This window comes from Eulemur rufifrons, chromosome 7 (assembly GCF_041146395.1).
Source record: "Eulemur rufifrons isolate Redbay chromosome 7, OSU_ERuf_1, whole genome shotgun sequence".
Lineage (NCBI taxonomy): Eukaryota > Metazoa > Chordata > Mammalia > Primates > Lemuridae > Eulemur > Eulemur rufifrons.
The window spans coordinates 224,748,704-224,761,156 of NC_090989.1; positions in this window are offsets into that span (position 1 = coordinate 224,748,704).

Below are 12,453 nucleotides of genomic sequence, written 5' to 3' on the forward strand. Positions count from 1 at the left end.
CGTGATCATGACTGTGGCTGTCGCCATAGGGAGCCCAACTGGAGCATCTGCCGCAAACCATCCAGTGACTACAAACATAAGCGGGAGATAGAAAATGGTAGCTTGTTGGAAATTACAGAGGTAGTAACCCAAAAACAGCTGTAAGAGAAAGTTGTCAAAAGAGAGTCTTGGGAGCCAGTTTCAAATGATGTTTTTGAGGCGGATGGGGTGAGACATGGCTGAGGGAAGAACTGGCTGTCTCCAGCCTGTTTTCACCAAGGAGCGTAAAGCCCAGAGCACTGGGGAAACTTGATCTCCACAGAGAGGGGACTGGCATGAGTCATGTTAGAGTCCTCTTGAGCTCTTAGCTGGTGAGCATTATTTTCACCCCAAGCCATGCTACTTCCTGTGGCCAATAGGGAAAGGCTCCACAATCATTTCTAAATTCTCGTCTGTGAAACTGCTATGAGGTAGTCTCACCAAGTAATTCTGACTCAGTCTCTGGGCAGTTACCAAAAGGTATTGCTTTTATCCTTTAAAAAAAAAATCATTATGGGTACATAATAGGTGTACCACACTTACCCTCTGATGGCCGACCCCAGCCCAACCTGTCACAGGGGGGTTAGACACTGGCTGTGCATGTGTGTCACGGCTGGAGTGCAGAAGCTGGCGGAGAGGAGAGCTTTACCGCTCACTGACGAAGTTAAGGGAGATTTTCATTGCTTAAGGACATTCAACTCCTCTGGCTTGCTCTGGATATACGCTGTATCCTGAATCTGCTACTCAACACACTGAGGCATGTGTTCCCTGGTCCCACGGGAAAGGTAGCACGTACTGCAGTCCTCACTTTGGTCAAGCATGAGAAGTGGCTCTTCAGGAGAACAGGTGGAACTGACAGGGACAGCAAGGACAAGAATTATGCTGCTTATCAGGCACTTTCTGACGCCTGCGGCCTGACCCACCTTGTGCTCACAGAAGAAGGTCAAAACACCTGTGCTTTCTCCTTGCAGACACTGAGACCAAGAGAGGTGACTTCTCTCATCTGCTTTAGAAAGAGCCCAGGGCGGGTAAGGGGTCCCCACTGCAGCCAGCTCCCAATGCCATGGAGGTTGTCTTCTCTGTGCACAGGTTCCAGAATCACCAGGGCCAGGCTCCTTGCTCCTTTGACTCCCTTCTAGGGACACCATTTTCCCAACAACCAAAATGGCAAGCAGAACCAGCCTCATTTGCTGAGGTTGAGCGGTGGGCTGCCTGACACAGTGGGGGTCACAGCCTGTCCAGGAAGGCAAATTCTGCAGGTGCTTCACGGCAGGTTTCAAGGCAGTCACACATCGGAAGGGCAGCTGTGCAGAAAGGGAGGAGACAAGTTCTGTGCCTCTCCAAGAGGAAGAGGGTCCAAGTGCTGAGCCCAAAACCCAACAACTAGCACACCACAGCATGAAAGGTTTATTCAACTAAACTAACTAAACAGATGTTCATTCAACTAAATAAACCTGGAATGAGCACCACCGGTCCCCCTGTAGGGGCCTTGTTAGGGGGTGTGAGAGGGTGGGTGGGCGTCCTTCTCCCAGCCGACACCAAGCCCACTCCTGCCTCCAACCCTGCGGACCCCCTTCATTCCTCACTGTGGTCCAACCCAGGGGCTCCCCATCTCGGCCAGTGGCGGGCACACCCAAGTGAGCCTATCGCCTAATAACAAGGTTTGTAAACAGGACATAATGGGTTACAAAAATCAGTGTAGGCTGGGCGCGGTGGCTCACGCCTGTAATCCCAGCACTCTGGGAGGCCGAGGCGGGTGGATCGCTCGAGGTCAGGAGTTCGAGACCAGCCTGAGCAAGAGCAAGACCCCGTCTCTACTAAAAATAGAAAGAAATTATATGGACAACTAAAATATATATATACAAAAAATTAGCCAGGCATGGTGGCGCATGCCTGTAGTCCCAGCTACTTGGGAGGCTGAGGCAGTAGGATCGCTTAAGCCCAGGAGTTTGAGGTTGCTGTGAGCTAGACTGACGCCACGGCACTCACTCTAGCCTGGGCAACAGAGTGAGACTCTGTCTCAAAAAAAAAAAAAAAAAAAAAATCAGTGTAACTGAGTATTTAAAAAAAAATGAATAAATCCAAAATCTTGATTGTATCACATATAGTACTAGTATCATTCCATGAAGCTTTAAGTATGTGTGTGTATGTATGTATGTATGTATGTTCTGGGCCACAAAGTCAGATGTATTTGTTACAGGGAGCAGAGCAGAAGTTTACAATGTTTGCAGAGCCCAGGCCTAGAGCACGCTGCCAGCAGAGCCTCCAGAGTTCCTCACGGCAAGGAATGCTGGAAGGAGCCATCTTCAAGCACCCACTTTGACTCATTTTGAGTCAGGGACTTGGCGGAGGGAGAGGCACAAACACAGGAAAAGATCCAGCCCCTGCCCATAAGCGGCTAATGGGGGAGTGACAAATAAGCCACATGTGAGTAAAGAACAGCTAGTTACAGCACAGCAGGCCCCTGAGGCAGGCAGAGTCGGGGCCAGCAGAAGTGCCATGGGGACAGGCAGGGGCCTGGGAAGAAGGATCTCAAGCTTTGTCCAAAGGAAACAACAGCCACAAAAGTGCTGGAGAGGAGCAGGGGTGATCTCACAGCAGGCTGGAGCTGGACAGGACCTGTGAGCTAATGTTGTCACCACTTTATTTTTTTTTTTTTTTTCCTGGTAGCCCCATGGCCTATAAAAGTTTCAAAGTTGGTAGCAAGTGACTTTTCAATACTCCTTTTTAATTATGTTTGATTTTACATGTGGTAAAATATATATATAACATGAACTTTGTCATTTTAACTATTTTAAATGTACAATTTAGTGGCATGAAGTACATCCACAATGTTGTATCTCACCACTATCTGTGTCCAAAACTTTTTCATTGCCCAAAAAAGAAACTCCATAACCATCAAGCAACGACTTTCCATTTCCCCCTCCGCCAGCCCCGCAATAGTAGCCTCAATTCTCCTTATTGTCTCCATGCATTTGCCTATTCTAGATCCCTCATGTAAGTGGGATGTGCAATAGTTGTCTTTTTGTGTTTTGTCTATGCTTTAACATAATGTCTTCAAGGTTCATCCCTATTGTGGAATGTGTCAGAACTTCCTTCTTATGGCTGAATATTGCATTGTATCTATATGCCACCTTTCATTTATCTAGTCATCTGTTGATGGGCACTTGGGTTATCACCTTGTCATTTTACAATGAAGGAACTGAGGCTCTGACTGGCTCAGAATAAGCTCACTACTTAGTGCGAAGTATGATCAGAGAGACCAGGCCTCCTGCCTCCTAGGCCAAGACTACTGAGAGTAGTCTTAGCTTTGCTTGACATCCTTTTATTAATATTTCACATTCTGGGCTGGGTGTGGGGGCTCATGCCTACAATCCCAACACTTTGGGCGGCTGAGGCAAGAAGATTGCGTGAGCCCAGTAGTTCAAGACCAGCCTGGACAACACAATGAGATCCCATATCTACAAAATTTTTTTTAAAAATTACCTGGGTGTAGCGATGCATACCTGTAGTCCCAGCTACTCAGGAGGCTGAAGCAAGAGGATCACTTAACCCCAGGGTTAGAGGTGCAGTGAGCTACAATGACACCACTCCTTCTAGCCTGGGTGACACAGCAAGACCCTGTCTTTAAAAAATAAATAAATAAATAGCAAATAAATAAATAAATCACACTCTGCTCTGGTGAAAAATAACAAACCCTTATATAGCAATTAACTTCGTGCCAGGCATTGTTCTGAGTGCTTTATACATGTTAATTCATTTTCTCCTTGCCACAAACCTACAAAGTAGTTGCCATTACTATCCCCTTTTTGTAGATGAGGAAACAGAAGCACAGAGAGGTTAAGTAACCTGCCCAAGGTCACATGGCTATTAAGTAACAAAGCCAAGCCTATCTGGCTCCAGAGTCCCTGCACTTAATCACTTCACCACACTGCCCGTCATAGAAAGAAAAGCATTCTTTGCCAACATATTTTTAGTGGTAAGCAACTCAAATTCCAGATAGGAAATAAACTAAGGTACCCTTTACTTGAGATTAACTCAGAAATGCATGTTTATTCCAGGGGAAGGGCTGCAAGTTGAGTTACACCTGCCTTTCACACAAACATCCGCGGCCCCAAATTCTGCATGATGCTCGTGAGACAGTCTTTCCTCTGACCATGATGATACAGGAACAATAGGACACATGAAAATCCTTCAGGCCCAGAGTTAGTTCCCTGACACATTCTAGACCCTGCTTAATTAAAGACGCTGATGGGGGATGCCCTTGCTTCTTACAGCACAATTACTCAGTGTTCCGTGTGCCACTAGTCCCACACTCTGGCCTGCCATGGCAACTATAAGTTACGGTTCAGCCAGTACCCTGCAAAACCCAGACGCATCACACAAGCACCCAAGAAGCCTGCCCTAGTTACATTTAGGTCATGTGATGCATTGAATAGGAAGATGGAAACTTCTAGAGCAAAAGCCATAGGGAATCCACGGCTGCTTTCTCCAAGGCTGTTATACTTGGAAATGCAAGTGTTGAGGACATCACTCCCACCCTAAGCAAGGGGAAAAGAGGAGGGAGGCCTCTGTCTCCTGTAAAACAAACAAGGACGCTTAATTTCCAGGCACTGTGGAGGAAATATATTATTAGAAAGTCTGAGCTGAGGGACTCCGCGTCCTTGCAGGGTGGCTGTCTGAGTTCTCTAGGTTGTGGTTTTAGCCAGCAAGTCTTCAGTTGATCGGTCAATAAGAACAGAACTTATTTACCTGCCACGGGACCTCAGGCTGTAGCTTTGATAAGACTCTCTCAAGGTGCCCTTCCAAAGCAACCAGCTCACTTGTTGCTGCTGTTTCCTTTTTATCTGGGAAAGCCTCAGACTGCTAGAACAGTAGGCAAGGTTTAAATGCCCTGTTATTTTATGTGTCTAGTCATTTTAGAATTCTCTCTTCAACCATACCCACCAGTATTAACCGACACCTCCCACATCAGAAGGCAGGCACCACAGGACTGAGGGTGAGACACAGCACGGGGTGGGGGTAGGGGCAGGGACTGTTCCGCCTGCCACAGATTGGGGACTTGCAGTTCCAGAACCATTCTCTGGTACTGAGTAGGACACCTTCCAACCTCGGCTGTGTACGTAATACCTGAGATACCCCTTGTATTAGGTTCTTCAGAACAGAACCAACAGGATATTTACAGGTAAATGGAAAGCAATTTATTATGAGGGATTGGCTTATGCAATTAGTAAGGCCAGGAAGTCCCATGCTCTGCCATCTGTGAGCTGGAGAGCCACGAAAGCCAATGGTGTAGTTTTAGTCGAAACCCAAAGGCCTGAGAACCAGGGGTGCCAATGTCTGAGGGCAGGAGAAGATGGAGGTCCCAGCCCGAGCAGAGAGGAAATCCGCCCTTCCCACGCACTTTCGTTCTATCCAGGCCTGCTACAGACTAGATGATGCGCGCCCACATTGGTGAGGGTGGTCTTTACTCAGTCTACCAGTTCAAATGCTAATCCCTTTCAGAAACACCCTCACAGATATACACAGAAATAATGTTTTACCAGCTGAGCATCCCTTAACCATCACACTCCTCTTGCCTGGAAGTCTTCACAGATGAGTGTCCTTAAGCACTAATGAAGCTTGGGACCCTGTCCAGGGCTAAGGCAAGAAAGAATCCACGCAAGTAGGAAACAAGCAAAACCCGAAGGCTACAGCACCCTGCAGACCCCAGCACAGCCACGGCAACAAGCACCCAGCAACCCTATCCTAGTTACACTCAGGTCATGTGGATCATTGACCAGGAAGAAAGAAACATCTAGAACAAAAGCCAAAGAGTATCACACAGCTGCTTTCTCCACGCCTGTTATAGCTGGAGAAGCAAGTGATGAGGGAATCACATGAGCTCGCACAGGTACTGTGGAAGTATTAATATTAGCTGTTTTGCTAAGGGTAAGGTGATTGCTTTCTTGTGCTTAGGTTGTTCATTCCTAGTTTCACTCGCTGGCATCCCTCCTCACAGCACTCACACAGAAACAAGTGTCTTCCAAGTTACCTGTGAGCATGAACAACAGCTGGGCCAATGGGGGACCAATTTTGCTGCAGATGTTGATGTTCAGAATCGACTGTCCACTGCGGCACTGAGCCCGCGCAGGCTGCTCTGATGGGGAGCAAAGAACAAGAAAAGCAGCCCACTGGGCAGGGAGGAGGTTTTCCTGAGGAATCTGTAAGCTGTCTTTGTGGGTTGTGGGGAGGAAAAGGGTCCTCCCAGGAATTAGGATCTGCTGTGAGGCGGCACCACCTGCTCCTCTCAAAGCTGGACGAGCGGATCCCACAGCCCCTCTGGGTGCGCTGTATGATGTTCAAGGCTCATTCCCGGGACACATTAGCTAAGGGGTCGCCAAGTCCCTGGTCCTCCCTCCTTAACAGCGATTATGTCCACCCCCCTCTCGCACTGCTTCTATCTTACTTCAATGCACCATGATCTCTTTCCTGGACTGCTGCAAACTTGTCCACTGCCAGCCTCGTCCCCCTTCACTGTGGTCATATTATTCCGTCAAACACCACTTGGCTCTGCTCACTTCCTCCTCGGTCCGGTATGACGAAGCTTCCTCCTTCATCTGGGGTCAACCCCACCTCACTCCTCCCACACCTCCCACTGAGCCAAACCAAACTGCCACTGACTTTAACCCCTCGTGTCACACACTTTATTACTCAGAACTTCTCCCCAGTATGTTCAACAAACAGCTGAGGCTCCTTGCGTCCTCACATTTTTGAACATCAAACACTGGTCTCCTTTGCCACGGAAATTCGTCTGCATGATTCAGAGAAGCACGGTCCCTACAGGGGTTACAGGAGATGGATGGCTTTATCCACACCTGTGGGTACGTACAATTGGGATTGATCAGGACAATATACTCCTTTTCTTTCTTTCTTTCTTTTTTTTTTTTTTTTTTTTGAGACAGAGTCTCACTCCATTGCCCTGGCTAGAGTGCCATGACATCAGCCTAGCTCACAGCAACCTCAAACTCCTGGGCTCAAGCCATCCTTCTGCCTCAGCCTCCCGAGTAGCTGGGACTACAGGCATGCACCACCATGCCCAGCTAATTTTTTCTATATATTTTTAGTTGTCCAGCTAATTTCTTTCTATTTTTTAGTAGAGACAGGGTCTCGCTCTAGCTCAGGCTGGTCTCGAACTCCTGACCTCGAGCAATCCTCCTGCCTCGGCCTCCCAGAGTGCTAGGATTACAGGCGTGAGCCACCACACCTGGCCGAGGACAATATACTCCTAACATATCCATCCATTTGGAAGAAAGGCGATCAATATGGAAATTAAATCCAGTTTAACACAGGACTAAAGAGGCAAAACACCAGCCTCCTCTGGAAGGTTCTGAGTTTTAGGGCAGGAAGGTGGTCTGTCTTTGGCACGGTGCCCCTCTTTCCCATTCTGTGGCTGACAGCCTCACTTTCTCTCTCATTTCTTTTTTGACCAAAAGCTTGACTCATGCTCTGCTGTTTCTTTTCACTAATGAAGCTTAAATGACCAGCAGTCATGGCATGCAAAATAGAATCCTTCAAGCTGGCTCCGTGGCTCATGTAGCAACCCCAGCACTTTGGAAGGTGGAGGTGGGAGGACTGCAGGAGGTCAGAAGTTTGAGAACAGCCTGGGCAACAGAGCAAGACCCTGTTTCTACGAAAAATAGAAAAATCAGCCAGGCGTGGTGGCATGTGCCTGTACTCCTAGCTACTGGGGAAGCTGAGACAAGAGGATCATTTGAGCTCAGGAGTTTGAAATTGCAGTGAGCTCTGATGATGCCACTGTACTCTAGCCAGGGTGACAGAGACCCTGTCTCCAGAAAAAAAAAAAAAGAATACTTCAGACTTCATATGGTTATGATTAGAGTGAAAGACTCTTCATTTTTTGAAAGCATGTTCCAGACTACTTTGAAATAGCAAGTGAGCCATGGTGACTCAGGTTGCAGTGAGCTATGATGATGCCAGTGCAGCCTGGTGACAGAGCAAGACCTTGTATCTTTTTTTTTTTTTTTTTTTGAGACAGAGTCTCTCTCTGTTGCCCTATGTCTTAAAAAAAAAGCAATTTAATGGAGTCTTTGCCTTTTGCACAATTGATACATATATCACTGCTCTCTTTTTCCCTTTCCATTTTTTTCATTCTTTAATTCCTCCTTTATGATTTGCAGTAAAGTATAAAACATTTATAGTCTGTGTATATATCTAATAGTTGCACATATGTAATGTAAAAGACTGCAGGATCCATAGCAGTACATACCCTTTTCTTAATTTAAAAGAACGAAGGAAGCAAGAAGTGCAAACCATACCCTGCAGATCCAGGCCAGGAGAGCGGTCTGCCCTGTGGCACTCTGCCACCTAGTGTCTACATCTGGATACTGCACTCTCCTTGGTATCCCGTGCTGTGTGAGAGGGATGGAGCCCTTCCTCCTTTCCACCATATGGCCACTACCATTATGATTGACCCCAAAGCTCTGCAATGGAGAACAAGCACCACCATGCTACTCGGGGGAAAAGCCAGGAGCTCTGGAACCAGACAAACCTAACTTAGACTTCTAGCTTCCTCCATTTACCAGCTGAGACTTTGGGCAAGTGACGTTACCTTTTTAAGCCTTAGTTTCTACATGTGTAGAAATGTGGATAATAATGATGCTTGCCTCTGGATTCGTGATCACTGAACTTCTAGAAAGCCAAATAGATTAAATGAAATATCATAAAGTGCCTGCAAATCATAGATCAATGAATGCCTCATGAACAAATGAAAGAGTGGAATTAACCGACTGAACAGACTTGAAAAGCAGCTTAGGCCGTTAGTTCAGCTTCCTTCCCAATGCCTAAGTCTCCTCTTCTGAGGAACCCAGTAGGTGAGAAGCAGGAATAGTGGTTGCTAAGGTGAGGCTGTCTTTCCGGAGTTGCAGGTCCACATTCACAAAGACAAGAAATTGATTAGCTTAGCTGGGTCTGGGGTGGCCTCTGGTCCAGACAACTGACCAGGGGTCTGCTATGTGAGTTAAGGGGATCAAGAAGAGGTTGGTCCTCGTGAACTGGATTGACATTCTGGGAGGTGTTTACTACACCACGTGAGGACCTGAACGAAATAGCAGTGGCAACAGGCTGTCCATGGGAGAAACCCTTCTGTGTCATAGAACTAGGTCTTAGAAGTGAACTGCTGTGAGGGTTAAGAATGCCCCTATCTCTAGACTCTAGACATTGAACTTCGAGAAAGCCAAATGGGTGTGGACTGATTTATCTCATCCATTTGCCTCTAAAGAATCAACTGGTGCAAGTATCTCTTTTATTCCCACTTTAAATATAAGAAAATTGAAACCCAGAGAAGTTAGATTCCTTGGTTGATGTTACAGAAATAATTTGCTCTAAGGCAGAACCCAGGTCCTCCACATTCCGGTTGAGGTGTCCTTCCACGACAGCACCATAGCCGGGCAAACGGCAGCCTCCAGAGGAAACCTGGCTTTCCAGGACAACCCTGTGAAGGTTTGACGGTCTGGCCAGGGGGCATCATCGTCTAGACATGACCCCTTGGGCAGTGAGTGTGTGTTTCTCTGCTCTTTAATCCTTGATGACTGCACCACCACCCTTTTTAAAAAAAAAAAAAAAAAAAAAGTCTTCTCTTTCCTATTAGCTTTTTGAACACATTTTAACTTTAGGAAACACAATTAGAACAAAGCCTACCTTAAAAATTCTTTTCACAAAGAAATGAATACCTCATAGGGTCATTTATAATCTTTTTCTCTGTTTTTTAAAGTTTTTAAAAAGCAATACAACATTTTTAAAATAGTACATTATTACAGAAGCTATATGTCCACTGTAAATTATCAGAAAATCAGTGTGGCAGACAGACTCCATGGTTGTTCCCATCATCTGGGCCTCTGGTGTTCACGCCTTTGTGATGTCCCCTTTCTTGAGTGCGGGTGGGACCTGGGACTTGCTTCTACCGATACAACATGGAGAAGGTGATAGGATGTCAGTTCTATGCCATGTTACATAGGATTATAACACCTGTCTTATGAGGAGACTCTTCCTTGTTGGCTTTGAGGAAACAAGTGGTCATATTGGGAGGACCACAGGAAAGGAGATGAGGGTGGCCTCTGGCTGACAGCCAGCAAGAAAGAGGCCTTCAGTCTGACAAGCCACAGAAACCGAGTGCTGCTAACAACCACATGAGCAAGGAAGTGGGATCCTTCCCCCTCCAGCCCAGATGAGACACAGCCCCAACCACCACCTTGATTGCAGCCTTGAGCAGACACAGCTGAGCTGTGCCTAGACCTGCAGAAACTGTAGGATAATAAATGTGTGTTGTTTTAAGCCATGACATTTATGGTGATATTATTATGTTGCAATAGATAACTAATACAATTAGATAATATTATACAAATACAAAAAAATTTTATATTCTCACTACCCAGAGATTACCATGGTTAACAGCTTCATGTATATCCTTTCTGGGTAAAGTTAGTATGTTGTCATTGAAAAAATAATAGTTAAATGGAAGCACATAGGTCAAAAAAGGAAAGTTCCTCCCTCTCCTCCTTTACCTTGTCCTCTCCTCCCACTCCCCCTGGGAAAACCACTGTTAACAATTTGATGTGTTTTTCTAATTTTCATAGAAATGTGTGTATACCTATAACAATACAGATAATATATAAACTACACATTTGTAGTATACATACATAGAATGCACACATGTAGCAGTACACTATACGTATTTTTAAGTACACATGCATAGTTTAAAAAAATTGGATCACTTTATTTTATTCCATACCAGCTACTCGGATCAAAAACCTAGGAGTCACCTCTGTTTTTGTCTTTCCCTTACCCCCTACCTCCAAGTCACCAGTAAATTCCATTGTCTCCAGCTTTGAATATAACCCAAGCCTGCCTAACCACTTGTCACCACTCTCCACTATTTCCATAAGCCATGCTACCAACCCCTCTCACCTGTAGCATCGGGCTCTTCTCCTGTCCTAAGTGGTCTCCTGCTTTGTCCTTACCCCCTACAGCCTCTTCTCCACACAGCAGCCAAGCCTACTGCGTTAAGACCTGGGTCAGACCACGTCACTCCCCAGCTCAGAACCCACCAAGGGCTCCTACCCCATGTGGAATAAAAATTATAGCTCTTCCCACCCCTACCAAACCTTCACTTCCATTGGATGATCTAAGAACAGTCAATAAAAGTATCAAAGTTCAGAATGAATGGCGAGGTTGACCGATATATTTAAAAAAAAGAGAAGTCAAATTGGTACTAACTGATCAACACTATGGTATGCACACAGCAGTAATATCCTCCAGGGATCAGGGAGTTTGGGGAGGGGGGTAAACTCACAACTGATGGTCACAGACACGGTGAGCACTGTAGAGGGGAAGGGCATGCCTCTAAACCTCGCCTGGGTGAGGCAAAGACATAAAATGTAATCGGAAGATATTTGCACTTCAGTGTTTATTGCAGCATTATTCACAACGGCTAAATTATGGAATCACCTTAAGTGTTTATCAAGGGATGAATGGACAAAAAAGATGTGGTGTATGTACACAATGGAATAGTATTCAGCCATGAAAAAGAAGGAAATTTTGTCATTTGCAGAAATACTGATCAATCTGGAGGACATTAAGTGAAATAAACCAGGCAAAGAAAGACAAATATTGCATGTTCACACTCATATATGGGACCTAAAAAAAATTGATCTCAAGGAGGTAGTGAATAGAATGGTGGCTACTAGAGATAGGTAAGCATGGTGGGAAGAGGCAATGAAGAGGTGTTGGTGAAGGGGTAATTCTGTTAAACAGAAGGAAAAAGTTCTAGTATTCAATCGTGCAATAGGGCAACTATAGTTAACAATAAGTTTTTATATTTCAGAATAGCTAGAAGTTTTCAAACATTCCCAACATAAAGCAATGATAAATGTTTCTGGTGAATCATGTCCCAATCATCCTGATTTGATCATTATATGTTATATGCTTGTATCAAAATATAACATGTACTCCATGAATATGTACAATTATTATATATCAATAAAAATTTTTTTTAAAAAAGAAAATATGGAACTATTTTAAAGTGAGAGTTTTCAAACCTGTTGAGCCTTCTAGCTCCCAGTACCCCAAACAGACATCAGCATCTGCGGTATGGATGGGCCTTGACTCGCATTCTCTGTATTACCATTCGGATGCTGATTACAGCTGCATACAGAGGGGAAAACTGCTGAAAGCCTGACGTTAGCCAGAATATCTGATCACTTTTACTTTGTCCACATAGTCCTGATGTTCCATTACCGCCCCAGAGGACTTTTTGCTAATCTCTTAGGGAGAATTTACTGAAACCCAAAAGACTTTCTTTATCAGGGGGTCTACACCTACACCGTGGACATTCTCGCTGTCTGAGGGTGGGATGTCCTTGCTAAGACCACCAGTCAT